Raw genomic sequence first — 12877 nt, forward strand, 5'->3', positions numbered from 1 at the left:
GAACTATCGCTATAAAAGTAAAGGGATAAATAAACATTTTTATTTAATAAAAGTATGTTAAAAGTTCTTTACAATTACTATCCAATGTCTCAGTTTTCTTTTGCAGGATGATTCATGTGTATAAAGCAGAAGAATCAGATTATCACTCAAATTCTATACAATTTTGGGTTTGAGTTCAGATATTTTATACACCGGATTAACTTTGAAAAGTATTATGAGGAACAGAGAAAAGGATTAACTTCCTAAAGGTAACTTCTACAACAACAGAAATTCACATTATTGGAAAAAATATATAGATTTATATAAAAGAGAAGAAAAGCATTCCATGCCCTTTCAACAAATGTCTACTTTCTTTTTTAACTTCTCCTCTTATTCTCTTTCACTTCAATACCAGCTCTCTGAAGAGAATGAAAGCTCTTATAAGATCAGCATCCTAAGCAAAGAGAAATGACTGTTTTGTGCATATAAAAACTGTTTTGTACATGTACATTACATAAGAAGGTGAAACAAACAGGTGAATAGGAGACTGAACATAAAATGACATGAATGTGATAGATGCTAGGTTTACTCAATCTATATACAATTGGTTTGAATTATTAAAAAAGTAATGCACTTTCCCCATTACACATATACTGAAAGAGTGTCTTTTTTTTTTTTTTTTTTTTGGGTAGGGAAAAATGTCCACTTTATTGCTGTGAGAGTTAGGAAGCCACAAGCTCACATCAACCATAGGCTCCAGCTTGGACTCAGGGCCTGCAGTAGCCTGAGGTTCATGATGGACCAGCAAACCCAAATATCAACCCTGCTGTCAAAAAATGTACTTGAAAGGCAAGCAACAGAAGTTTTCAAAGATACAAAATAGGTATTTATTAACTATACATTTAAAATTCATGGATCTAAAGCTGTTAGCCATGGATCTAAAAATTCTAGTAGGCTGACACCTACCAACACTCTGGTAGGGACATGATTAAACCGAAGAAGTGTTTTCCAAGTAGCAATCTAAAATCTCAGGCATATGCAAGTTATTCCTAAAAGACCCTAAAGAAAAAGCATGTTCTAGAATTTTCCCTTTTTCTACATCTTTTTTTTGTGTGTAACATGTACACGTAAGAAAAACTCAGTATTATCTTACTGTAATAGGGCATTTTCCTGCACATAAGTCACATAAATGTGTCAAGATATTTTAAGTTTCTGATTAATTCAATTTTAATCACAAAGAATAAATGGAAAATAAAAATTTTATCCTCTCTGTATTTTTGCTTATTTGTAATAAATTAACCTGGAATTCATCTCAAAAATAAAGGGGTAGCAACAAAAGATCTTTTTAAATATAGGCTTTTAGAAATCTTATATAATTAAAACTAAAAAGAAAAACTTTAGAAGTTTTTACTCTACATTTTAACAGAATTTCTGCTACTTGGCAATTATCACTTCAAAGCTACAAGATGCCAACTATAATCAACACGTTCTATTCCAAAGCAAAACCTGACTTATTTAAAACAAACTAATTTGAAAAACTAGTGATCACAGATTACCCACCAAATGACACCCAGATTTTAAAATCACTAAATGCAACCTCACAGAATCAATCACTTTCCTGAAAATGTAGGGGCTCATGGAAGAACTTTACAAGAAATAGCTACCTTAGAAACAAAAAATGAACCGGCTGCTTCCTCTAGGGCAGCCCAAACAGACTTCTCTTTATTGTCTGTGTTATTGTCTGGCATTTGGTCCACGTTTTCATCTAAGAAAGTTTGCTAGGGATTGAGATCAAAGAGCACAACTCCTCCAGATCAGCACACGCCCTTTGACATGAGAATTTCTCTCCAAAGACTTAAGTTGCCTATAAAATATTTCTAAAGAAGGTTCCAGTCTGAAGTTGTAACTACATTACTATTTTTCCTGGCTAGATGTGTCCTTTAAGTGAGCTTTCTTAGGTGCATCCAAGTGTATTTGTTTACCTGATCTTTTTTCCTTGAAGGCTTGGTAAATATAACACCCAAAATTTCAATATCGATGTCAATGCCCTTGAATGCACTCTGAAAGTTTAAAATGTGTACAACGGTACACAAGCTTGAAAACAAAGACAAAACTGGTGGGAGCACCCTACATAGTATTTTTCAAGGCAATCAGAAGTCCCATTCATATCCAGTGATATCAACAAGGTAGTGGGAATACAAAGTCCACAGAATTGGACTCCTAATCATGAGCAAATAAAGACAGAATGATGAAACAGAAGGAATAGTGAATCGAACTTGGTTTTCCTTTCTACTAAAGCTCATTTGGTGAGGTTAAAAGAAGAAGAAAAACGAGAAAGGATTTGGTGGATGGAAAAGAAACCAATTTGATCCTCGCGACCAGCACACCTGTGCAAGGCCCAGAGCACCCGCAGCTGTCAGCCGGACCCAGGGGGGGAGCGGGTACTTACAGAAGCTCAGCAACCGGTGCAGGCCGGCCCGGAGTCCTCCCGCGCGGTCCGGTCCGGTCCGAGGCGCCACTGATAAGTCCCCCCACCGCCGGCGCACCGCCCCCCGTTCCTGGCCAATCCCCGGAGCGGCCTCTGTGCCCCGCCCAGTCCCGCACGACCCACCCCATCTCCCTCTAGCGCTACCAAGCCACACCCCTGGCCCCCGCTCCACCCCGCCTCGCCACTCAGTTCCCACCCAGTCATTACTCTAATTAGAAGTTTTAGTTTCAGCATTCAAACAATGTAAGAACCAGTCCCAACACAGCCTGCCATTCAAATGGCTTTGAGAACAAAGGCAATCAGAACTGTAGCAATTTTTTCCTCTAATTTATAGAATGCAAAGACTTTCTCTCACTGCACATTGTACTTACAAAAAAAAAAAAAAAATCTAACCTCTAATGTACGTGCCATTTCACCAGGATATTAGCACTGCTGTGGAAAAACACCAGACCATGCCAGCTCTAACTAGCAAAGAAGAAAAAAACACTATTCTGTTTTTTTTTTAAATTGTAAAGTTGTAAAGTTTGGTTTCTCCTTGCAGAAATAAAGTACTGGATCACCAGGTGGACCTGTGCAAGATGTACACAGATGTGGGAAGGCTGTTTTTCTACAATCTATAGATCATGTACATGAAAGGGAAACAAAGTACCTTTTCTAGTAAACAATCTGCATGATTCTTAATTTGTACTGATGGAGGTTTCTAACTGTTCACATTAATATTGGTTGAATGGTGGTCCCTAGGAAAAGGGAAGTTCCAGGTTCCCTGCCCCACCCAGAAGGAGGATGGAACTGAGCAGAGAAAAAGGAGAGAAGGAATGAGAAGAGAGGAAAGAATGAAGCTGGATGAAGAACAAGACGGAGACCTAAGGAAGCCACATGGAGCAGCAAGCATGTGATGAAGTAACCGGGCTTGTTTCCGACCCTGGACTGGTTAAAGGCAGATGTGGGTGAGATACCTGTAGGGAGGTGACTATGGCAGTGTTTATATTGATTTTGATTTTGCTCTTTTGCTCCCAGATTTCTCTGGCCATTTCTGACCCTTTTCCATGGGTCCTGGCCAGAAGGTGCTTTAGTCTAGAGGCAGGCTTTCAGGCCTTGCTTTGGGCCAATCCCTTTTGGGTTGACTTTTGCCCACGAGGGGATGGGTAACTTCAGGTGTTTGATTTAGAAGGTATATTCTTTGTGTTCCATATTGTATATTTACTGTATTAAAGTCCCTTTTCATTAAAGTTTTATATTTTTTGTCTTGTTGCAAAAAACCATTTAGAGCAGGGAGGTTTTGGGGGCTTCCGGAGTGCCTCTCTCTCTCTCCTTGTCATATAACAGATTTTGTCCTATAACAGTACCTCCAGTTATAGGAAGGTTTCCTGAGTACAAGGGAAGCTTTAATGTCTAATGACTGGAGTCCTCACTGGAAACAACCAGAATACTCTAACTTGTTTCAGTCTCATGACAATCACAGTAGATAAAGGTCACCAGGACAGATTTCAACAGCAAAAGAAAAAAACTGCAATTATTAGCCACTAGAATAACTATTTCAAGGATTACAGGAAAAATGATTTATTCGAAATAAATTAGAGGCAGGCATTTCTTACAGATGCACTTCATAGCAGATCAGAAAGAAATTATCTCCTGAACCATGGGAGCTACAACGAAAGGATGTGATTAGGTCTGTTTTCTCCCAGAAAAATTTAATGGGCCATGTACAGTTTCCAAGTATTAAATCTTCATTCTAGTGTGAAACATACAGTGGAATTTTCAGGATAAGTACATTTTTATAACTGAAATATGCTTTTGGGGGAAAAAATCACCATAAGTTAAACTTTCTTACACATCCTTTTCTAACACCTGCTTGATCTTTTAAGTAATCTGTATTTACTTAAAAGAATTGCTTAAGAACTTGGAGGTTTATGTGGGGAAAAAAAAAAAAAGCACAGAACTATCAAAGAGTAGAAAACCACAAGAAATGTACAAAAATACTGTTGTCAACTTTATTGTGATCATTGTGTAATATATGCAAGTATCTAATCATTATTTTACACACCTGATAAATGCATATAAATGCATTTAATCTAATGCATATAGATTATATCTCAATAGAAAAGATATAGCACAAAGTGCATTTAGGTGTGCACCCTTTGAATCTTTTGCTTAAAAGATTTTTTTCCCCAAATTTCAAATAAGTATCATTTTCAGTAGGATATACTCTAAAACTTGTCCACTTTTAAATGAAGGAAATTTCAGTTTACATTTAGTACTTCATTTTGTAACAAAATACTGTTCTTATTTGGCAGCTATGATTGTTTCTCTAAACATTAATATGACAAATATCTGAACACAATTTAGTTTCACTGTTGCAACTATTACAAAAATTTTAATCTTTTTAAACAAGAAAACCAACTTATTTCAAGTTAAAACAGGTTGAAAGAAAAAACTAAAATCAAATACATACAGGTTGAAATGCTAATGGTTCTACTTCAATTAAAACTGTAATATCCTGAAAATAAGATGACTCTTAAAAGCTTAAGTTAAGAAAACCAGGTACCTGGGAAACAAAAACATAAAGAGGACACCCAAATACTTTTTCTGCAGGTGAAATTAACAATTGAGAACAAAGGAGAAAAATTCCCTCAGAAAAAAAATATAATCGTTACTAAAAATCTATTCTCCTAGTGTTCCCCATTGAGTCAAGATCTACATCTTTACAGTTTTAAAGTTTTCTTAGCTTTGTGTACAGAAAAGGACATTTCCCTTTAAATGATAATATTATTAACTTTATTTACCTTTTCTTAAATATTAAAATCAATAAATTATTTTAAAAAGTATTTTTCAGTTTCAGGACAGCTTCCTTCAAATAATAAACAACAAATATGTTCTGCAATGAAAGACAATAAAGAAATTTCACAGAGTATACCAAAAGATGCTACTGTCAGCTACAACTCAGTCACAGAGTTATCACTTACTGTGAAAGGCAAAACCACTGTAGGAGTAAGCTGCTGGTCAAATCTGTAATTTTGCTTTAAACTGAAAGAGTGCAGTGCTTTAAGATAAAAAACACGTACTTTCTTAGGAGTATCTCCATTTAAGATAAATAGTGCTCACTGACACCACAGATTTCATTTCTTATTGATTCCAATACTATATACTTGTTGAAGCTATTTTTATAATTACTGTTTTCCCTTTCAGTAGTCAAATCAATAGCCCTATGCCATGAAGAGGGGGTGGGCAGTGCCGGGAAAACCCGTTTCTGGGAATCTTTCTTCCTTTCTAAGCAGAGCCAATCCTCAGCTAGACAGAACCACCTATGCTGCTGCTTCTTCCACCTCTTCCCAATAGGAAGCTTTTTCAAAGGCAAATCCCCACCTAACACTAATCGATTCCATGGGACCCACTGGGAAATGTTGCCCTAAATCTACCTAACTTGGCCTCTGATCTAACTGACTTCCCAAAATTCAACAACGATGGAAACTACACTGACATGTCCCGGGCACGCGTCTGTTTCTTAGTCTGTCTCTTAACGAATGACCTAAATTAGAAGGATGAGGAGAGTGGATTAGGAAAGGGGGTAAAAAATTTAAAGTACCTAGCTCTTAGGGGAACCTTGGCAGTGGTACTGCATCCTTGAGGCCAGCAGTTATCAGGGTATAAAGTTAGTAGGGTGAGCTCCCAGTTGCACCAACCTGACATAGAGCCATAGACATAGAGCCATTGGAGGAGGAGCCCCAAGGCCTGGGAAGGAGTAGTCTGCCCCAAGGGTAGGGAACTTTAGGGGACTAGGAAAGCTTACCTGAGACCCAGGTCAGGAGTGCACCTAATACAGGAAGGCTTTCACCAAGCAGGAAGCTTTTGTCCTTAAGTTTCCAGCATCAGAGACCTCATCTGGCACCAGCTGTGAAGCCTCTAGCTAAACCCAGCAATTCAACCCAGTGTCCAGGTGGCCTTGAAGTCCAGTCCCACAGTGGGCAGGGACAAATGATGACACAGCAGTGTCCTGCCATATCCTGGAGAAACTGTTCTCCCTACCGGCCTCAGACCTCCCACTGCACAGAAACAGGACAAGGTCTTGTCTGGTTCAGTGCACGAAGATACTCCTTCTTAAAGTTTACAAGTCTTTCCTGTGCCCACACAAACAAGAGGCACTAGGGGTGCCTTCAGATGGAGAATCCCCAGGCGCCCCAGTCTAATCCCATCAGGCTATTCCCCTAGTAACCTAGGGTACATAGAAGCTCTGATACTTCCATTCTCTCACACATTAAAAACTTACTCGTCCTTCAACAGTGTCAGGAAACAGGGCTAGCATCCTTCAGGGTTTAAAGACCCACTTTGTTCCACAAAATACAAAGGCCACCCCTCCTCTGCCATGCTTTTCACAGATCAGCTGCCTACAAGAAGCTCCAGGCAAGAATGGAAGGGGGATGCTTACCAAATAGTGACCATCAAATTTAATCTAGTTGCCAAATGAGCTCTACATTTTTTATACTCATTCCTGGATTTTCAGGAGGCCAGGGACTCAATAAGTCTGTGTACCTCAAGAACAAGAATTTAAATCCACTTTGAACACCACTGCCAGGCCAGGTGAGCACGACTAAACACACCTTTCTAATCACAGCCTTCTCTCTGTGCTCTGACAAACATGGCAGGGATGCTTGATGTTGCTGTCAATATGGACATTTCCACTTCTAACCCCACCCCCAGACATAGGCAATTTTTTTTTCTTCAGTCAAACAAATTGATAATATCAGTCGTTCTGCCTGGAACACCCTCCTAACTCTCCCTCCCACCCTCTTCCTCACTTTTCAAAGGCTACCTTTTTCAAGAACTAGAAACCACTTCTGATTTCTGGGTTTCATTCTCTCATCGACTACCATGCAGGTAGTCTGTCCTATAACAGGAATATTAGAGCACTACTTGAATTTCTGAACTCTGCACAGGACTGGCATCGTCTTTCTTTGAATCTCCCTGCCCACAGTACGTAGCAGTCAATTTTGAAATAAGGTAACCTGTCTTGTGGCAAAATCAAAGTTTCAATTTTGTGCTCAGTAGCACTAGTTTTTAACAACTAAATGAGAAAAAAATTATTAAAATGGGATCAACTTTCAAAAAGAAATTCAAAGATAATACACTTTTTAAAATAAAGGCTTATACCATTAATTTCACAGGCAAGGAAATTACAAGTTAATGTCATATCTATTCCAGGACATTTTCTGCCGGAAAGTGTTGACAGCTTAACCACTGTAGCTCTGCTTTATGCAAATACAGATGGTACTTTTCTCCCAGAGAAAGTCACACCTCTGTTATCTCAGTTGACTTTGCTACGGCCTTAGAAGATTGTACTATGTAGGATTAGAAAAGATGATTGAGGAATGGGGACATAGAAAAGCTGAGCCACTTAACACATAAGAACATGTACAGAGGTTAAAAGTGTAATAATTTTACTGATGTGAGCACCAAAACAATGTTTATAGTGTTAAAATAGTGTATCATTTTTATTGGAGGTTCTCCTATGAATTGCATTAATAAAAACATTTAGCACAAAAATTATAAGACAAAACATGATTAATTAAGTTATTCTAAAATCAATAAAATTAATTGGATCATTCTTCTGGAGACAGAAATGCTAACTTCCCCCAAACCAAAATTATAATTTGTATGTCACACTTAAAATTTCTCTTCACACTCAGTTAGCTGGACTAGATATTATAGTCAAAGATAAGCCGATTAAAGCTAAAAATATGAATGACTTTTGCCTCTATTGTAGTGTATGTGTGCACATATGTAGTGTACCGTATGTATTTTTCCTCATAGTTATTACAAACTATAAGCTATAAAAACTCACTCTAACAACCTGCATTTATTTACTGTCCAATGATATGAACTCTCTAATTCATTACTCTTTATGTTATCAACATTGTCTGGTGTGGCAAGCAAGTTAATAACCCTGACCTGGTCCCTGGAATTTGTGAAAATGCTAGTTTACATGGCACAGGGGCATTGCTAATTAGCTTCTCTCCTAATGAGGAGAGAAGCCTGACTTATCCAGGTGGGCTCGATATAATCACAAGGATCCTTGTAAATGAAGAATGCATGCAAGAAAGAGAAAACCTGAAGAACACATGCAAGAAAGAGAAAACCAGAAAGGGAGCATGAGAGGGTCCAACTTCACCTTGATGACTTTGAAGGTGGAGGATGGAATCACAAACCAAGGATTACAGAGACCTCTAAAAGCTGAAAAAGGCCAGGAAACAGATTTGCCCATGAAGTTCTCAGAAAGGCTAGTTATTTAGCCTAGTGAAGCTTACTATGGTATCATAAATCTGTGTTGTTTTAAGTCACTGAATTTATGGTGATTTGTTACAGCAGCCATAAGAAACAGATGCAGTTGCTTAATGTTTAGTTTAGTATGTGAGGAAAATAAAAACATTCTTTCTCAAGCACTCAGCTACACCTGAACTCTGATTAGTTCCCCTGACAGGGTGAAAGAGTTCTTCTAGCTCCCCTACTTCCCACCAACTATGCCCACCATACCCCATCTGCCAAAGCACACAGTTTTATAGGAGATTTCAGGCTCAATTTGAGTGGCTGAAAAGTTTGGGCTGGGATGAGAAGAAAGCTGGATAGGAGGTCTGAAAGCCCTTTTGGTTCTAGTTCCTAACTGCTTAGCTGCTTTTATAATGCCACAGAGGCCAGGGCCAAGCATGTCAATGAAACAAAGGACAAACATGAAACAAAATGCCACGGGCAACCACGTCTTGATCAAATCTAAGAGCGATTCAAGTTAATAAGTAACATAACCCTACCACCTTTTTCATGGCTTTAATTATTACAGCCAGTAAAAAATATTCAGGCCATCCCTGTTTAGTGATGTTTTATTTACCCCTAAAGGCTAAAGTCTTCATTAGATGCAGAAGAGTTGTGTTCAATTCAACACATATGGTGAGATCACAGCCCAGTTTATTGTAGTTCTTTAAGTGTCACCACCCCTTCTCTCCAACAGACAGACACACAGGGACATTGTGATCTGGCTATATCAGGGTTTACTTTACTACATAATTGATTTAAAAGACAAGCTTATTTATTAAGAGTCCCCCCTCCTTTTTTTTTTTTGTTTCCTAGCACAAACCAACCATCATACGGCTCTGTCTACATTGTTCAAAGGGCATGTTTTTGCTGCTAAAGGGATCTTCTTTTGTCCTCAAATATTTCCCGTACTTATGTTAAGCCTGGCTATATTCCTGAATAACATAGAGCCTTCTGATCTGAGAAGCTTGACAAAATGTCTGAATAGTAGAAGGAATGAGTAAGAGGTTGGAGCAACCTACATGTTCCCAAGATCAGTGTCATTACTTTCTTTTTTTCGTGGTGTACAGACTGTCATGGAAATGCCTGATGATGTTTTCCAAAGTCCACACTGTTAAAGTTTCTCAGAGAGAAACAATTAACAGATCAGATCTTTCCAGGTGAACACGTCACTGAGGAATTTAACTGCAATTCTTTACCATGTCAGTTTCTGGATCATTTCTCAGAGCAGTGTGTTTTATATCTTCGGCTCTCATTTGGAATCCTGACTGTGGACCTGGACCAGCATGAAAGCTGGGTTCATTCAAAATCGACCCTATACCACTGCAGGGGTTGGTAGGATGGGGTGGTAGCATGCCTGCCATGTATATCTCATTTCCATGAACATGAACATGTACCAGGAGGGAACCAAGAAGCATGCATCACCAGAAGTGTGTCTCTAAGAGAATTTAATCAAAAGTAAGTGGAGTAGAGTACAAAGAAATCAGATTTCCTGCTCTCCACATTTTCAGGTCAGGATAGACAGAAGTTCTGGGGAAGAACTGGAAAATGAGCAGCCCAGAATGAAACACACTTGGATTCTAGCCTTGCCTTTTTCCTTTAGAAAAAGGTGGCTATCATGTGGCTTCACAATGGTCTGGGGCTGGAAGCCAAACTTAGCAGTATTTGATCACCCACTTTATTAGAAAAGCATACCATGACATACAGCTCTGCTTCATCTCTAATTCTTGGAAAATCATTGCAGATAGAACCATAATCCTAAAGGGGAAAAATAAAATGCAAAATAAAGACATTGGGCATTATATTTCACAAAGGACAGGAAAGTCATGACTGTGGGATTTTGCATGGGCAACTATCGCTATCAATGTAGGTGCAAGCCTACAGGAAGTAGATTGGAGAAGGGGACCCTTCCTTTCTCCAAGCTTTAGTCTCAAAGTATACTGGTCCTGTTACTCTCTCTTCCCCACTTAGGTCCTCTGGGACTGAGGAGAAGACATTCAGTGACCTTGTGCTACTTGTGTAAGAGACAAGACTAACTAAGCCTATGCCTTCCTCTTCTGATTCCTCTTGTATGTCCCCTAATGCTATTCTTATTATCTTCCCAGAATTAAATTAAGATCTTTAACATGCTTTAGTTTCGTGGGAAAAGGAAATGTATTAATCATGCAATAACTATAAAAATTTAACATCCTGGAAACTGTTTTCACAAACCCTGAATAAAACATAATGTCAGCAATTTTATTTATTCTGCTACCACAAATCATTGTTCCTGACAGTAAATAACTCTAGTGGCTATTTTAAAGATTCTTAAAATTAATAACATAAAAAGTGTATGACTGAATAAACAAACATGATGTCTTTGCAGGGATAAACAAATCAGCAAATGCCTTAGTTATTTATACCGCTTGTTCTAAAGTTTTTGAGAGACGTATTACTTAAGTAAAATGTGTTTTGATTGTAGAACTAGACTTGGAATTGTAATCAACTTTTAGCAATATTAGTTAATCAGCACTGAAGATAGCCATGTAAAGTATATTATTTGTTTCTGTTAGCAGCACAGAATATTTATTAAAATGCCCTTATTAAAAGCTTGCCAATTCAATTTAAGTCACAATTCTTGTGACTTAATTGTGAGCTGTGAACACATTTGAATTAGGGACAAATACAAAGTTGGCAAAATATCTGTTGTCCTCATCACATGTCAGTTTTAAGTTCATAAAAACTCTATGACTTGTCTGGAGGCACAAAGGTCAGAACCCACCTGTCATCTCTCCCCTACAGCAATGAAGATTGCTCTTATCAGACAGAACAAATGCAATTTTTTAAAAGATTTATTTATTTATGCATACAGAGCTGGGGTACAGGCCAGAGGTGCAGGGGCGATAAGAGGATTCACCAAAGACAGAGTAGGGAGCAGAACAGGCAGATCAATGAAGTATACTGCTGAGGGGAGCAGTGGGCAGGCCAGGAGAGGTCTGCTGTACCATGTGGTCACCTCCAGGGTGGGGACTGAACTCGTGCTAAAGTGGCTTTAGCTTCTTAGTGCTGTGCTTTAACCTGCTGCACCACCAAGGAGGGCCACAAATGTAATTTTAAAAACCTCTCTTTGAGAGGAATATAAGTATCACACGCCCAGAGTTCAAACTCTACAACAAGGCTCTAGTAATCAAAACAGTGCGGTATTTGACTAAAAAGAGATAAACAGACCAAAGGAATAGAACTAACCATCTAGAAATAAATCCACACTTATATGAACAGTTAATCTATCACAATGGAGCCAAGAGTATGCAATGGAGAAAGGAAAGTTTCTTCAACAAAGGGTGCTGGGACTACTGGACAATCACATGCAGAAAAATGAACCTAGAACATTCTCACAGCATACACAAAAAATGAAAGACTTGATGTAAGACCAGAAACCATAAAGTACACAAAAAGAAAACACAGGAAAACTCTAACTTTAGCTTCAGTAAGTGGGGACTGACTCCAATGATAAAAAAAAAAAAAATAACAACTAAACAAGTGGACTACATTCTGTACATTGAAAGAACTATCATTAAAACACAAAGATACTAGCCTCCCTGGTGGTGCAGGAGTTAAAGTCTCAGCACTATCAAGCTACTGCCAGCCACTACAGCATGAGTTCAATCCTTGGCCAGGTTACTACTCAACAGGTGCAACAGAGTTCTCTGCCTTGCCCACTGCTCCTCTCAGCAGTGTATTACAGTAGAATTTGCCTGTTTTGTTCCCCATCCTGTCTGTAGTGAATCATCTCATGTTCTGCAACTCTGGCTAAGATCCCAGTTCTTAGACATCTACAAGATACCCTATAAAATGGGAGAAAAAAAATCGTACATCATACATCCAACAAGGGGATTGAATATCTACAGAGAACTAGGACTTTTCAACAAAAAGAGAATAAAGAGTCCAGTCAAAGAATGGGCTGAAAGGTTAAAGAAACACTTCCTAAAGAAGACACAGAGATGGCCAACAAAATCAAGACCACAATGAGATACCACTTTACTACTGTGAGAATGGCCCATATCAGAAATAAATGCTACAAGGATGTAAGATAAAGAAACTCTCATACATTGTTTGTGGAAATATAGCTCTTTT

The 12877-nt window shown here is 38.4% G+C and overlaps 1 protein-coding gene across 2 annotated transcripts in view; it reads right to left on the bottom strand.

Moving 5' to 3' along the window:
• The window catches only part of LOC101631432 (chromosome unknown open reading frame, human C9orf3), a 403160-nt gene that overhangs the window by 32163 nt on the left and 358120 nt on the right, over positions 1–12877 (bottom strand). The window lies entirely within an intron of this gene.

Source organism: Condylura cristata, unplaced genomic scaffold (genome assembly GCF_000260355.1).
Source record: "Condylura cristata isolate star-nosed mole 26May11 unplaced genomic scaffold, ConCri1.0 scaffold00017, whole genome shotgun sequence".
Taxonomy (NCBI): Eukaryota; Metazoa; Chordata; class Mammalia; order Eulipotyphla; family Talpidae; genus Condylura; species Condylura cristata.